Here is a 16,744-nt window from a genome sequence, read left to right on the forward strand (position 1 = left end):
AGTGTAGTAGACCAGGTTTATGGCTTTGAGATAACAGGATCAAAGGTTATAAGCACAGCCCAAAAAAGCTTTCCTTTCCTTGGCAAAGTTCAACAGGACTATGAGCAACCCACATTCAGAAAGTCCAACGTGGCCAGCATGGGTGTCCCAGTGACCTCTTCCACATGCAGGGCTCCAGAGCAGCTCCTTTTTGGCTGGCTGGGTTCCCACAGAACCCCTGGCCCCACGCTGAACATTCTTTCTTGTCCTTAAGGAAAACAAATACCCTGTGCCCACTCAATACTGGGCAGAGCCCAATCTACTAAAAGCAAGCCAGATCTGAAGGAGACTAGATGGGAGGCATAAGGGAAGTGGGACTCTACTTTAAGACCCCAGGAACAAGCTGAGGATTGCCTTGACCAAAGTGGGGGACATAGCTGGCATTTGGACAAAGACTCTTGGTTCAGGCTGTTCCCCAAATTAGCTGTCCCAGTGAGTCAGAAAATGAGTTGGTTTCTTGCTCTGATGCATAATTCTGAGAGATGAGGCCCAAGCAGGGGCCACTACACTCTGAAGCACAGAAGTATGAGCTAAGATGGATAAACCATGAGTCCCCCAAAGTAGGCCAATTTTGATTATGGCACTTTGGAGTTCTAAAATATGTAATCATATGCTGTGAAATCTAAGCAATGGTTCTGTCTCTGTGTGGTTTGGCGGGAGTAAAGCAGCACATCTATATTTTAGTAAATATACCAGGATCAGAAAGACACATGGTAAAAACGGCCCAGCTGCTATCAAAAACCAATGTAGGATAAAGGGAAGAGTAAAGGACAACTTCCTAAAAAGAGAAAATGAGTGAAGGCAGAAGAAACAGACAGATGATAAGCATCAGTCTTCATTATTTGATGTCCAGCCAGAAGCTGCTGTAAGCTGAGCACTTAGCCTCCTGGTTTGGAAATGTAGGTATTCCTTTCTGAATTCAGATTCAAGGACTTCTACACAGCCCCTTCTATTCCCAACTGAATCTCCTATTAGGTCTCCCTTGCAAGAAAATATTAAAAAGCTGACCTGGTGGGGGAGATGGTTGGAGGCAAAAGTGGAATTGCTAATTGCAATAAGAAAAGAGATTTGAATTTTAATGGGTGGGTGGAGGCATTCACTCTGTGTCAGACAGGAAGTTGAAAATAAGATGCTTGCAAAAAACTAAAACATTGGAAAGACTACTCCACCAGTGAGAATGTGAAATACCCAAACCTGCCCAGAGACAAAGACAAAGTTTGTCTATTTGACCTGGGATCTATGTGAGTTAAAAAGAAGTTCTGCCCTGCTCTACCTCTGGTTTGGGGTTTGAGCTTATGCTTCCTGCTAGCCAATGTATTAGACATATGGAGTCCTGAACTTGCAAAATGTATAGGCTTCCAAAAAGTAGTAAATGTGAAAACTGTCTGGAGGGACACATTTTCAAACTAGGCCAACCAGAATTTCTTGTGATGAAGTCAGCCAAATGTGAGGTCATCAAAATTTGTAAAACACACGTGAAAATCCACCAAAAAGCAAACAGCAGCAGAAACATACAGTCAAACTAGACTTTTAAGAGCCTCAAATGGTAAAAATGGTCAGTAACAAACCATAAAATAAGTATGTTTAGAATGAGCAAAAAAATTTAAAAAAATGTAAAAGGATAAAAGGACACTTAAAAAATAGATCAAAAAATAACCAGAGAGTAGTCGTAGAAATTTTAAAAATATAGTCAGTAAAATTTAAAAGGTAATAGGTGGATTAAAAAGCTGATTAAACACAGCTGAAGAGAGACTTCATAAATGAATGCTCGAGCTGAGGAAATTATCCTGAATGTATATAACACAGAACACATGGGTGGAAATTTAGAACATCAAAATAAAAATAAAACTCTAAAATATTCCAGAGAAAACAAAAAAACAACCATAGATTACCTATAAATAAGCAATACAATAATTGGATTAACATCAGACTTTTCAACAATTCTGATGGAAGGCAACAATGAACAATATCTTGCAATGATGAGGGGAAAGACTTTTGACTAAGAATTCTAAATGTAAATGAACTTCATTAAAGGGTTTTAAAAACTAAAATACTTTCAGATATAATAGCCCCAAACTGGAAACAACCCAAACATTCATTGACAAATTAATAGATCAATAAATTGTAGTATATTCACAAAATAGAAAACTACTCAACAGTAAAAAGGAACATAATGACATGAATAAATCTCATAGCCTTATGCTGAGGGAAAGAAACTTTGACACTTAAGGTTGTATACTGCATGGTTCCATTCTTGGGAAACTCCAGAAACAAATAAACAAACAAACAAAAAAACCTAACATACAGTCATATAAAATAGATCAATGATTTGATAAGTATGGGAAGAAAAGGTGGGATAGGAGAAGGAACAAGGGAAATTTCTTGGGGAAGAAGGATGGAAATGTTCTATAGTTCAGGTAGTGGCTGTATGACAATTGTTAAAACTAAAACTCTACAACTGAGAGCTGTTCCTTTTATTGTAGGTAAATTAAATTTTAATAAAAATTAATGAAATCATTTTTATTCATGCATTCATTCATGATGGTTTTGGAAAAAAAATTAGTAGCAACCCCAAATAAAATCCCATATTATAACCGTATGGGAAATTAGCTGATTGAAATGAAGTAAATGTATGTAAGAAGGCTATAAGTATTGATTCACTAGATGTTTCTAAGAAATATAAGTTTACATATTACTTGAAAAACAAGAGGAACCTCTAGAGCAGTGGTTCTCAAATCCTAGCAAGTGTCAGATCTATCTGTAGGGCTAATTAAAACACAGATTGTTGAAGGGAGTCAGGGAGATGGCAGCAGAGAATACTGAGCTCAGCTCATCCCATGGGCACACAGAAATAACAGCTACGTCTATACAGATTAACTGAAAATGACTTGAACTCTGGCAGAACAGACTTACACAGTTAATCTTAGAGAGAAGACCATGTTGAAAAGTGTAGGAAAGGTAGAGAAGCAGTTGGGAACCAAACTCCTCCAGTGAGACTAACCACAAGTGGGAAGGACATCACAAACACAGAGAAATGAGAGGGTAAGATCCAGTACCAGGCACACCTGGCACTAGGGACCTGCACTGGGAAAATAAGCCCCCATAACATCTGGCTTGGAAACCTGCAGGGCTTAATTTCAGGAACTTTAAAAATCAGTGGGCTTAACTCTGGGAGAATTAGAAGGTGATAGGAAACTGAGTTCCTTCCATTAAAAAGCCAGCACAATAAATAACTCAGTCCAAGACACAGCACAAAAAGTTTGAAAATTGCCTGGGGTAGACATGAATATTTATTGACTATTTTTAGAATGTGTGCTGGAGAGGCAGGGACCTTTAGGAGATATCTCCAAGAAGAAAAGAATTTCTCTTCCCTTCTTCAAGCCTAATTAGCCTGATATTTATGGAAGCTAGCACTAACACTCTCTATCTACCTTACTAGCACATGAGCCCTGACCTTGTGCTCCCCTGCAGAACCTACCCTAGTCAAACTGCCAGCTTCAGCAGGCATCCTCCAAAGTAGCTCCTGCCCTGTGATACTTTATTGGCAGCGCTGGCCCTGAATGGTGCCACCCCAAACTGACTCCTGCCCTGGGGAGGGAGGAAGATAACCCTACACACCAGCATTGCTATTGTAGCAGATAGGCCTATTACCTCACTGCCCAGCAAGCAAGCCCTGCCCTTTGGTATGCCTGCAGCTGTGGCAGAGAGGCTAAGTACAAATAGTTAATCTGACTGCCAGCCCCACCTACCAAGAAGTCCTCAGTGACCGCAGACAGACCTCTCAACAGCATAGATATCAAATCCTACCAAGTGTGCCCACAGTGGGCAAAGCAGGTGATTGCAGCCAGTTGGGCTGAAGGCAACTGCAGCTCAGTCACAACAGTAGGGTGCATGAAGCCCACACAGAGGATACTTCTGGAGTGCCTGGTTCTGGTGACCAGAAGGGACTGCACTATAGGGCATCACAAGACCTCTTTTTCACAAAGCCACTACTTTCAAGACCAGGTGATGTTGCTAACCTACCTAACAAACAGAGAGACAAAATGAATTGACAGAGGAATATGTCCCCAATGAAAGAACAAGGCAAAATCACAGTAAAAGAACTAAATGAAAAAACATAAGCAATATGCCTGATAAAGAACTCAAAGTGATAGCCATAAAGATACCGAACGTGAAAAGTAGATGAGTTCAATGAGAACTTAAACAAATAGAAAATATAAAAAATAACATTACAAAGCTGAAGAATTCAATAATTGAAATAAAAAATATGGAAAGAATCAATGGCAGATTAGAGGACACAGAAGAATGAGTCAGTAATCTCTAAGACAGGGTAATAAAAAGCAGCCAACATGAATAGGAAAAAATAATAATAAAAAATTAGAATATATTGGTTGCGGGAAGGGAAGTTGGCCCGGCGGCTGCTGGGCTTGGCTGCTGGGCGGCGGTGGTGGGCTAGCTTGGGTCCCTTGGAGGCCTCAGCGGGGCTTCAGATGGACTTTGAGTTTGCTGCATGGCAGATGCTCTACCTATTTACTTCCCCACAGAGAGTTTACAGAAATTTTCATTATCGAAAGCAGACAAAGGATCAGTGGGCCAGAGATGACCCTGCTTTCTTGGTCCTGTTAAGTATTTGGCTCTGTGTGTCCACTATAGGATTTGGCTTTGTCCTGGACATGGGATTTTTTGAGACGATAAAGCTGCTCCTTTGGGTTGTTTTCATAGATTGTGTAGGCGTTGGTCTTCTCATATCAACTTTAATGTGGTGTTTTCCTTTCAGCACTTTGGATTTATCAAGTCACTTCCTTCTGGCCTGCAACGTTCTGTTGAGAAATCAGCTGAGTGCTTTATTGGCCTTCCTTGGGTTTTCTTTTGCTGCATTAAGATTCTGCCTTTGGGGGGGAGGAGTCAAGATGGCGGAGAAGTAGCAAGCTGAGACTGCTTCAGCTAGCCGGAGATCAGCTAGATAGCTTATCTAAAGATTGCAAACACCTGAAAATCCATCGGCAGATCGAAGAGAAGAAGAACAGCAATTCTGGAAACAGAAAATCAGCCACTTTCTGAAAGGTAGGACCGGCGGAGAAGTGAATCCAAAGCGACGGGAAGATAGACCCCGGGGGGAGGGGCCGGCTCCCGGCAAGCGGCGGAGCAACCGCGCACAAAATCAGGACTTTTAAAAGTCTGTTCCGCTGAGGGACATCGCTCCAGAGGCTAAACCGGGGCGAAGCCCACGCGGGGTCAGCGTGGCCTCAGGTCCCGCAGGGTCACAGAAGGATCGGGGGTGTCTGAGTGTCGCAGAGCTTGCGGGTATTGGAACGGGAAAGCCGGCTGCAGAGACAGAGCCGACAGTAAGCTCGCAGCTCCGTGTTACCTTGAACCGGTCGCAGGCTCGGTGAGCTCGGAGCGCGGCCGGAGGTCAGGCAGACGGGAGTAACTGGGCGCTGTGCTCTGAGGGCGCACTGAGGAGTGCGGCCCTGGGCTCTCGGCTCCTCCGGGCCGGAGACCAGGAGGCCGCCATTTGTATTCCCGTCCTCTGGAACTCTACGGAAAGCGCTCAGGGAACAAAAGCTCCTGAAAGCAAACCCGAGCGGATTACTCACCCCGGCCCCGGGTAAGGGCGGTGTAATTCCGCCTGGGGCAAAGACACTTGAGAATCACTACAACAGGCCCCTCCCCCAGAAGATCAACAAGAAATCCAGCCGAGACCAAGTTCACCTACCAAGGAGTGCGGTTTCAATACCAAGGAGAGCAGCAGAATTCCAGAGGAGGAGAAAGCCAAGCACGGAACTCATGGCTTTTTTCCTGTGATTTTTTTTAGTCTTGCAGTTAATTTAATTTTTTCTTTTTCATTTTTTTTTTTTTTGCCTCCGGTTAAAATTTTTTTTTTTTTAACTGTTACCTTTTTCTTTTTTAACGATTTTTTACTAGTTTATCTAATATATATATATATATTTTTTACATTTTTCTTAGGTGTTTTCTTTTTTTAAAATTCTTTTCTTTTCTTTTCTTTTTTTTTTTTTTTTCTTTTTTCTCTCTTCCTTTTTGAACCTCTTTTTATCCCCTTTCTCCCCACTCACGATTTTGGATCTCTTCTAATTTGGTTAAAGCATATTTTCCTGGGGTTGTTGCCACCCTTTTAGTATTTTACTTGCCCCTTCATTTACTCTTATCTGGACAAAATGACAAGACGGAAAAATTCAACACAAAAAAAAGAACAAGAGGCAGTACCGAAGGCTAGGGACCTAATCAATACAGACATCGGTAATATGTCAGATCTAGAGTTCAGAATGACAATTCTCAAGGTTCTAGCCGGGCTCGAAAAAGGCATGGAAGATATTAGAGAAACCCTCTCGAGAGATATAAAAGCCCTTTCTGGAGAAATAAAAGAACTAAAATCTAACCAAGTTGAAATCAAAAAAGCTATTAATGAGGTGCAATCAAAAATGGAGGCTCTCACTGCTAGGATAAATGAGGCAGAAGAAAGAATTAGTGATATAGAAGACCAAATGACAGAGAATAAAGAAGCTGATCAAAAGAGGGACAAACAGCTCCTGGACCACGAGGGGAGAATTCGAGAGATAAGTGACACCATAAGACGAAACAACATTAGAATAATTGGGATTCCAGAAGAAGAAGAAAGTGAGAGGGGAGCAGAAGGTATACTGGAGAGAATTATTGGGGAAAATTTCCCCAATATGGCAAAGGGAACGAGCATCAAAATTCAGGAGGTTCAGAGAATGCCCCTCAAAATCAATAAGAATAGGCCCACACCCCGTCACCTAATAGTAAAATTTACAAGTCTCAGTGACAAAGAGAAAATCCTGAAAGCAGCCCGGGAAAAGAAGTCTGTAACATACAATGGTAAAAATATTAGATTGGCAGCTGACTTATCCACAGAGACCTGGCAGGCCAGAAAGAGCTGGCATGATATTTTCAGAGCACTAAACGAGAAAAACATGCAGCCAAGAATACTATATCCAGCTAGGCTATCATTGAAAATAGAAGGAGAGATTAAAAGCTTCCAGGACAAACAACAACTGAAAGAATTTGCAAATACCAAACCAGCTCTACAGGAAATCTTGAAAGGGGTCCTCTAAGCAAAGAGAGAGCCTACAAGTGGTAGATCAGAAAGGAACAGAGACCATATACAGTAACAGTCACCTTACAGGCAATACAATGGCACTAAATTCATATCTCTCAATAGTTACCCTGAATGTGAATGGGCTAAATGCCCCTGTCAAAAGACACAGGGTATCAGAATGGATAAAAAAACAAAACCCATCTATATGTTGCCTCCAAGAAACACATTTTAAGCCCGAAGACACCTCCAGATTTAAAGTGAGGGGGTGGAAAAGAATTTACCATGCTAATGGACATCAGAAGAAAGCAGGAGTGGCAATCCTTATATCAGATCAATTAGATTTTAAGCCAAAGACTATAATAAGAGATGAGGAAGGACACTATATCATACTCAAAGGGTCTGTCCAACAAGAAGATTTAACAATTTTAAATATCTATGCCCCCAATGTGGGAGCAGCCAACTATATAAACCAATTAATAACAAAATCAAAGAAACACATCAAAAATAATACAATGATAGTAGGGGACTTTAACACTCCCCTCACTGAAATGGACAGGTCATCCAAGCAAAAGATCAGCAAGGATATAAAGGCCTTAAATGACACACTGGACCAGATGGACATCACAGATATATTCAGAATATTTCATCCCAAAGCAACAGAATACACATTCTTCTCTAGTGCACATGGAACATTCTCCAGAATAGATCACATCCTCGGTCCTAAATCAGGACTCAACCGGTATCAAAAGATTGGGATCATTCCCTGCATATTTTCAGACCACAATGCTCTAAAGCTAGAACTCAACCACAAAAGGAAGTTTGGAAAGAACCCAAATACATGGAGACTAAACAGTATCCTTCTAAAGAATGAATGGGTCAACCGGGAAATTAAAGAAGAATTGAAAAAAATCATGGAAACAAATGATAATGAAAACACAACGGTTCAAAATCTGTGGGACACAACAAAGGCAGTCCTGAGAGGAAAATATATAGCGGTACAAGCCTTTCTCAAGAAACAAGAAAGGTCTCAGGTACACAACCTAACCCTACACCTAAAGGAGCTGGAGAAAGAACAAGAAAGAAACCCTAAGCCCAGCAGGAGAAGAGAAATCATAAAGATCAGAGCAGAAATCAATGAAATAGAAACCAAAAAAACAATAGAACAAATCAACGAAACTAGGAGCTGGTTCTTTGAAAGAATTAATAAAATTGATAAACCCCTGGCCCGACTTATCAAAAAGAAAAGAGAAAGGACCCAAATAAATAAAATCATGAATGAAAGAGGAGAGATCACAACTAACACCAAAGAAATACAAACTATTATAAGAACATACTATGAGCAACTCTACGGCAATAAATTTGACAATCTGGAAGAAATGGATGCATTCCTAGAAACATATAAACTACCACAACTGAACCAGGAAGAAATAGAAAGCCTGAACAGACCCATAACCAGTAAGGAGATTGAAACAGTCATTAAAAATCTCCAAACAAACAAAAGCCCAGGGCCAGACGGCTTCCCGGGGGAATTCTACCAAACATTTAAAGAAGAACTAATTCCTATTCTCCTGAAACTGTTCCAAAAAATAGAAATGGAAGGAAAACTTCCAAACTCATTTTATGAGGCCAGCATCACCTTGATCCCAAAACCAGACAAGGATCCCACCAAAAAAGAGAGCTATAGACCGATATCCTTGATGAACACAGATGCGAAAATACTCAACAAAATACTAGCCAATAGGATTCAACAGTACATTAAAAAGATTATTCACCACGACCAAGTGGGATTTATTCCAGGGCTGCAAGGTTGGTTCAACATCCGCAAATCAGTCAATGTGATACAACACATCAATAAAAGTAAGAACAAGAACCATATGATACTCTCAATAGATGCTGAAAAAGCATTTGACAAAGTACAACATCCCTTCCTGATCAAAACTCTTCAAAGTGTAGGGATAGAGGGCACATACCTCAATATCATCAAAGCCATCTATGAAAAACCCACCGCAAATATCATTCTCAATGGAGAAAAACTGAAAGCTTTTCCGCTAAGGTCAGGAACACGGCAGGGATGTCCATTATCACCACTGCTATTCAACATCGTACTAGAGGTCCTAGCCTCAGCAATCAGACAACAAAAGGAAATTAAAGGCATCCAAATCGGCAAAGAAGAAGTCAAATTATCACTCTTCGCAGATGATATGATACTATATGTGGAAAACCCAAAAGAATGCACTCCAAAACTGCTAGAACTTATACAGGAATTCAGTAAAGTGTCAGGATATAAAATCAATGCACAGAAATCAGTTGCATTTCTCTACACCAACAGCAAGACAGAAGAAAGAGATATTAAGGAGTCAATCCCATTTACAATTGCATCCAAAACCATAAGATACCTAGGAATAAACCTAACCAAAGAGACGCAGAATCTATACTCAGAAAACTATAAAGTACTCATGAAAGAAATTGAGGAAGACACAAAGAAATGGAAAAACGTTCCATGCTCCTGGATTGGAAGAATAAATATTGTGAAAATGTCTATGCTACCTAAAGCAATCTACACATTTAATGCAATTCCTATCAAAGTACCATCCATCTTTTTCAAAGAAATGGAACAAATAATTCTAAAATTCATATGGAACCAGAAAAGACCTCGAATAGCCAAAGGGATATTGAAAAAGAAAGCCAACGTTGGTGGCATCACAATTCCGGACTTCAAGCTCTATTACAAAGCTGTCATCATCAAGACAGCATGGTACTGGCACAAAAACAGACACATAGATCAATGGAACAGAATAGACAGCCCAGAAATAGACCCTCAAATCTATGGTCAACTAATCTTCGACAAAGCAGGAAAGAATGTCCAATGGAAAAAAGACAGCCTTTTCAATAAATGGTGCTGGGAAAATTGGACAGCCACATGCAGAAAAATGAAATTGGACCATTTCCTTACACCACACACAAAAATAGACTCAAAATGGATGAAGGACCTCAATGTACGAAAGGAATCCATCAAAATCCTTGAGGAGAACACGGGCAGCAACCTCTTCGACCTCTGCCGCAGCAACATCTTCCTAGGAACAACGCAAAAGGCAAGGGAAGCAAGGGAAAAAATGAACTACTGGGATTTCATCAAGATCAAAAGCTTTTGCACAGCAAAGGAAACAGTTAACAAAATCAAAAGACAACTGACAGAATGGGAGAAGATATTTGCAAACGACATATCAGATAAAGGACTAGTGTCCAGAATCTATAAAGAACTTAGCAAACTCAACACCCAAAGAACAAATAATCCAATCAAGAAATGGGCAGAAGACATGAACAGACATTTCTGCAAAGAAGACATCCAGATGGCGAACAGACACATGAAAAAGTGCTCCATATCACTCGGCATCAGGGAAATACAAATCAAAACCACAATGCGATATCACCTCACACCAGTCAGAATGGCTAAAATCAACAAGTCAGGAAATGACAGATGCTGGCGAGGATGCGGAGAAAGGGGAACCCTCCTACACTGTTGGTGGGAATGCAAGCTGGTGCAGCCACTCTGGAAAACAGCATGGAGGTTCCTCAAAATGTTGAAAATAGAACTGCCCTATGACCCAGCAATTGCACTATTGGGTATTTACCCTAAAGATACAAATGTAGTGATCCAAAGGGGCACATGCACCCGAATGTTTATAGCAGCAATGTCCACAATAGCCAAACTATGGAAAGAACCTAGATGTCCATCAACAGATGAATGGATCAAGAAGATGTGGTATATATACACAATGGAATACTATGCAGCCATCAAAAGAAATGAAATCTTGCCATTTGCAACAACGTGGATGGAACTAGAGCGTATCATGCTTAGCGAAATAAGTCAAGCAGAGAAAGACAACTATCATATGATCTCCCTGATATGAGGAAGTGGTGATACAACATGGAGGCTTAAGTGGGTAGAAGAAGAATAAATGAAACAAGATGGGATTGGGAGGGAGACAAACCATAAGTGACTCTTAATCTCACAAAACAAACTGAGGGTTGCCGGGGGCAGGGGGTTTGGGAGAAGGGGGTGGGATTATGGACATTGGGGAGGGTATGTGATTTGGTGAGTGCTGTGAAGTGTGTAAACCTGTTGATTCACAGACCTGTACCCCTGGGGATAAAAATATATGTTTATCAAAAATAAAAAATTAAAAAAAAAAAAAAAAAAAAAATTAGAATATATTAAGGGAACTCAGCAACATCAAGTGTAATAAGACTCACCTTATAGAAATCCCAGAAGGAGGAAAGAGAAAGGGGCAGAAAACTTATTTGAAGAAATAATCACTGAAACCTTCCATAATCTGGGGAAGGAAACAGGTATCCAGGTCCAGCAAGTACAGAGAGCCCCTAACAAGGTGAACCCGAGGAGGTCCACACCAGACACATAATAATTAAAACGGCAAAAAGTAATGATAAACAGAATTTTAAAAGCCACAAGAGAAAGGATAACAATTACATAGAAAGAAAACCCTGAGGCTATCAGCTAATTTTTCAGCAGAAACTTTGCAGTGCAGAAGTGAGTGGCATAATATATTAAAAGTGCTGACAAGAAAAAACCTACAACCAATAATACTCTACCCAGTAAGGTTATCATTCAGAAGAGAAGAGATAGGGTTCCCCAGACAAACAAAAGTTACATGAGTTCATCACCACTAAACCATCCTTACAAAAGAATGTTTAAGGGAATTCTTTAAGAGGAAAAAGCAGGCCATAACTGGAAGAAAATTATCAAAGGAAAAAATTTCACTGGTAAAAGCAAATATATAGTAAAGGTAGTAGGTTAATCACTTATAAAGCTATATGAAGGTTAAAACATGAAAATAGTAAAAATCAATTATATCTGCAAAAATTTGTCAAGAGATACAAGAAATTAAAAGATGTAAAATATGACATCATATACATGAAACTTGAAGGGAGGAGAAAAAAATTTAGTGCTTTTAGAATGTGTTCAAACTTAAGCGACCAACTTAATATAGACTTCCATACACATAAGATGTTATGTATGTGCTCCACAGTAATCAAATCAGAAACCTATAATAGATACAAAAAAATTAAAAAGAAAGGAATCCAAGCATAACACTAAAGAAAGCCATCAAACAACAAAAGGGAGAGAGCAAAAACAACCAGAAAACAATTACAAAACGGCAAGTATATACCTATCAATAATTATCTCACATGAAAATGAACCAAATGCTTCAGTTATAAAACATAGGGTGACTGAATGGATAAAAAGGCAAAACCCACCTATAGGCTATCTACCCAAGACTTCAAAGACCTCAAATAATCATAAACGTCTCTAAATTCTTCACAATAAATGGTCTTCAGACCTAAAGTCACATACAGATTCAAAGTGAAGGGATGAAGAAACTTACACCATGACTATGGAAGTGGGAGGAAAAAAAAGAGCTAGAGTAGTAATACTTATATCAGACCAAGTAGACGTCTTTATTTTTCCAGAAAAGAGGTGACTATTAATGTTTATGGACATTAATATAGAAATTCATGCTATTTCAGAAAATTCTAGCTCTTACAACAGCTTTTTGTATCCTAAAACAGTAGTTTTCAACTGGAAATGATTTTTCCCCACAGGGGACATTTGGCAATAGGGACATTCCTGTTTGTTATAACTTGGCAGGGAGGGAGTTACTACTGATATGTGGGATAAAGGCTAGGAATGTTGCTAAACATTCTATGATATTCAGGACAGCCTCCTACAACAAAGACTTATTCTGCTCCAAACCCTGTGATGATAACCTGGCCTCTGGGGATTATTATCTAAAGGGCAACAAGGATGTCTGGGTGGCTCAGTGGGTGAAGTGTCTGCTCTTCAGCTCAGGTCATGATCCCAGGGTCCTGGGATTGAGCCCTGCGCTGGCCTCCCTGCTTTGCATGGAGACTGCTTCTCCCTCTCCCTCTGCAGCTCCCCCTGCTTCGGCTCTTTCTCTCTCTCAAATAAATAAAATCTTTAAAAAATAAAATAAAATAAAGCTTCCTAGACACTATGAAGTCTGATTTCTTCTCAATCAATAGTAGCAACAGTATTTTAAGAAACTTAACACACTACAAAGTAGAGGTATACTATAGTGTCTGTAAATGTGTCATTATAGAGTTCATCTAAGTATTCTGTCCTATTCGTTCCATGAGGGCAGGATTGAGTATACTGCTGTATACTCAATGCCTGAGACATGATAGGCACATAAATGCTCTTTTAATAACTGAACAAGTGAAGGAGATTACTAACTGGACTTCTCTCTCCAATATAACATGATCACTGTAGCCAGTGGTGTTAGAAATTATGAAGTAGCTATGGTTCCAGACAGAGTTCTTTCTCATATCCTCTTTAAGAAATTGGTCTACATACTGCAGCTCATATCTCAAAGTTATAAATTCCATTGTTGATGTTAACAGTTACGATAATCCTCTGCATCCTGATTAAGAATATCAGCAGTAAACTCAAGCTCCTGAGATGGATCTTTTAGGCATTCCGCTATTACTTGCCTGTGATACTAAACTTGATAATTTGGGGGCTCTTCCTCAATTATTGCAGTGATGTAGTTCATTTTCTCATGTAGATCCTTTTGAAGTGACTTTAAGAGAACTCTCCAAAAACACCAGTGTATAGTTGGCTGCGTTTAATGGCATCTCTGGTTAGTTTAAAAGCTCATTCACTCCTTTTTTCACGTCTCAAATAATCATAAACATCTCTAAATTCTTCACAATAAATGATCTAGACCACTGAACTGGGGCCATCATTCTATGGTACTGGGTCTATATCAGCGCATTCTGCTCTGTCCCTCTACAGGACATAGGTGGGTGAGTCTGGGCTCATCGGTGAGTCTGGAGCCTGTTGTCTGTAGGTCACTGCTTCTCTAGGCTCAGCCATAGGCAAGCTGATGCACATGGTGTCAGTTGGATGCTCACATAGGTTCTCTCCAGGGCCCACTCCTCCTTTTGAGGGAAGTGGGCCCTGAAACTTGCATGTTTGGCCCGTGTTTGTTGTGGGAACTAAATACCACTAGATTTGTTCTTGCCAGAGTCCCTAAGTGGAAGGAGACCTGGAGTTCCTTCAGCCATCACACAGAGCTGGGTCTTGTTTTAGATTTTTTGTAAATTGTTCCCTTTTCCCACTTTTGTGCCCAGAAGTCATTCCAGAAGAGCAGGAGGTCACAAACCCTGATTGTTCCCAGGGCCACAGAGATCAAATTGTTTTGGTTCATATAGGGGTCCATTTTCAATCTCCTTGTCCTTCCCACACTCCCCTACACTTTAACTGCAGTTGGAAAGATGTAGGGAGCTGGCAAGAGTGGGTCACTCTAAACCACCTCTTCCCAAAGGAGCTGTCCCTGCCTCCCTTCCAAGGATTCTTGGGATGCCGTTGGCAATCCTGCCAGATGGAAACTGCTCCCCACTGAACTTCTCTTCCACCAGACCTAACGAATTTCTGACATTTCTCAGATTAGGGAAAATCTGTTTATTTATTTTCCTTCTTCCTGAGATTAGGGGATTATTTACTATCTTTCTCCTTGTTTTGTTTACTGCCATATCCCTAGTACCTAGCACATTGCAGATGAGGAATAAAAAAATATTTGTGCAGTGAGAACTGCTGGTATTGAATGTAAATGGGGAGGGTATTTCTGCAGCAGAAGCCCCAGTTGTCTGTATACCCTGTGAAAGAAGGCAGAAGCATTTTGACTACTAGTGATGCAGTAAACTACCAGCAATCTTTGTTTTTAAGACCTCAAATTAAATGAAATTAAATGAAAACATTGGTGATTTAATCAATAAGATATTCGTCCATATTCTCTCTTACCATTTATCAAATGTCATTTGATGTGTTAAAGTCAATGAAGATGTGTCTGTTCAAAACCTCTTATTACACAATGTTTTGTTTCCAATAAGTGACTTATTAACCTTTGATTAGAATAGCAATCATGTTTTGTTGAGCTTGCCAAGCACTTTTCCTGGCTTGTTTCACTTAACTCTCTCAGCAACTCTTTAAGAGAGGGAGTGTCACCAAAGTTCCACTATGAGGATGATGAATATGAGGCTGAGAGAGGTTGGATATCTTCCAAGGGTCACACAGCTGTTAAGAAGATTGTGGATTTGAACCCAGATACTCTGTTTCTAGCCAAGGAAAATAATATTTACTTTGTAAGGCAGTGTTGAAAATTAAATGGTGGAATGTTTGAAAAGAGTTTAGAGCTGTGGTTCTCCAATTTCGGTCCTATCAGAATTACCTCCATGAAGTTGATGAAAACATAGAGGCTATACCCTATGCTGCTTTAAGGATCCTGGACCTCTTTGTGCCTTATTAGCTCCCCAGGTGATTCTAATACCTGTGAAAGTGCAAGAAGCATTGATGCCGTACATGATATACACTGAACATGTGGGAGCTACAAAACAAACAAGCAGAGACAAAATGCCCATGAAGTCCAGGTACAAAAAGAGAGCAGAGGGTAGCCAAAGATGTTGGACACAAAAAGCATCAGAATTTTATGGTTTCTCAGTGCCCTGTGTTCTGTAAGTGCTGCCCTCTGGATTTGGGAAAGGCAGGCCTCAGGAACAGGTATTAGGAATGGCTATGGCATGCTGGCCTGCAAGCCCATAATGACCTCAAGGCAGCCACTGAGGGCATATCACTCTTTTGGGGCCAAAGCAGGTGAAGAGTACCTGGTAGTACTGCCCTTGATAGTCAGGTAGTTGCCGACCTCAGCCATGTATTTGAGTCAGATTGAATGTTTCCCAACTGGACACCCCATGAGACGAGGCAAATCTCATCCCCATACTGTTGGAGGTGGAATCCCAGACTCAGAGGGCCCATGGGGCCCTGCTGAGAAAATGATTGGTGCTCATCAGGCTGGGGTATGAGCCATTGAATTTATCTTCACTTGAGTCTCCAGGAAGAAAGAGACTTGGGAGTCCCCTCAGCTAGCAGGCATCACAAGGCCTAAATTGTGCCCCCTCTCTAGTTTTGTGCCAAGAAGTCAGGCTAGGAGAGCAGGGGGTCATAAATACTCATCCCTCCCAGGACCAAAGGGATCAAATGGCTCAGGCCCAGGAAGGGGCCCATTTGTAGTTCTCGTGTCCTACCCACCCTACCCTACCCTCTTATTAATAGGAGGAGATAGGAACTTGGCAGCAGTCACTCCAGACCACCTCTTCCCAAGGGGACCTGTCCCTGCCTCTCCCAGTGACCTTTCCTTCCATGAGACCTAGGGAATATCTAACATTTCCATTTGATATATCTTGCAAATCTTTTCAAATCAGCACATATGATCTACATCATTCTTATTTATCTATTCTTATTTTATTGCATTTTGGATAGGTAACCTATTCACATGGCTTGAAACTGAAGTAGCATGAAAAAATACACAGTGGAAGTTTGATTCAGTTCTTGCTCCTGCTAAACAAGAAACCTTTTGTGTTAATTTCTTGTGTATCTTTCCAGAGTTTCTTTATGCACATAAAATCAAATATGAGGATATTTTCCCCATCTTTAACTTTTTATCCAAAATATAGAATACAACAAACTGGATCCATATTTTTCTTTTTTGCTTCTCTTAGCAAATTTTCATATTAATACACAGAGAGCTT

General features: G+C 40.4%; 1 pseudogene; it reads right to left on the reverse strand.

The window, feature by feature from the left end:
* Window positions 1–13,321: 13,321 nt before the first annotated feature.
* Window positions 13,322–14,051, reverse strand: LOC132010499 (protein farnesyltransferase/geranylgeranyltransferase type-1 subunit alpha-like; annotated as a pseudogene).
* Between the last annotated feature and the right edge of the window lie 2,693 nt (window positions 14,052–16,744).

Source organism: Mustela nigripes, chromosome 2 (genome assembly GCF_022355385.1).
Source record: "Mustela nigripes isolate SB6536 chromosome 2, MUSNIG.SB6536, whole genome shotgun sequence".
NCBI lineage: Eukaryota > Metazoa > Chordata > Mammalia > Carnivora > Mustelidae > Mustela > Mustela nigripes.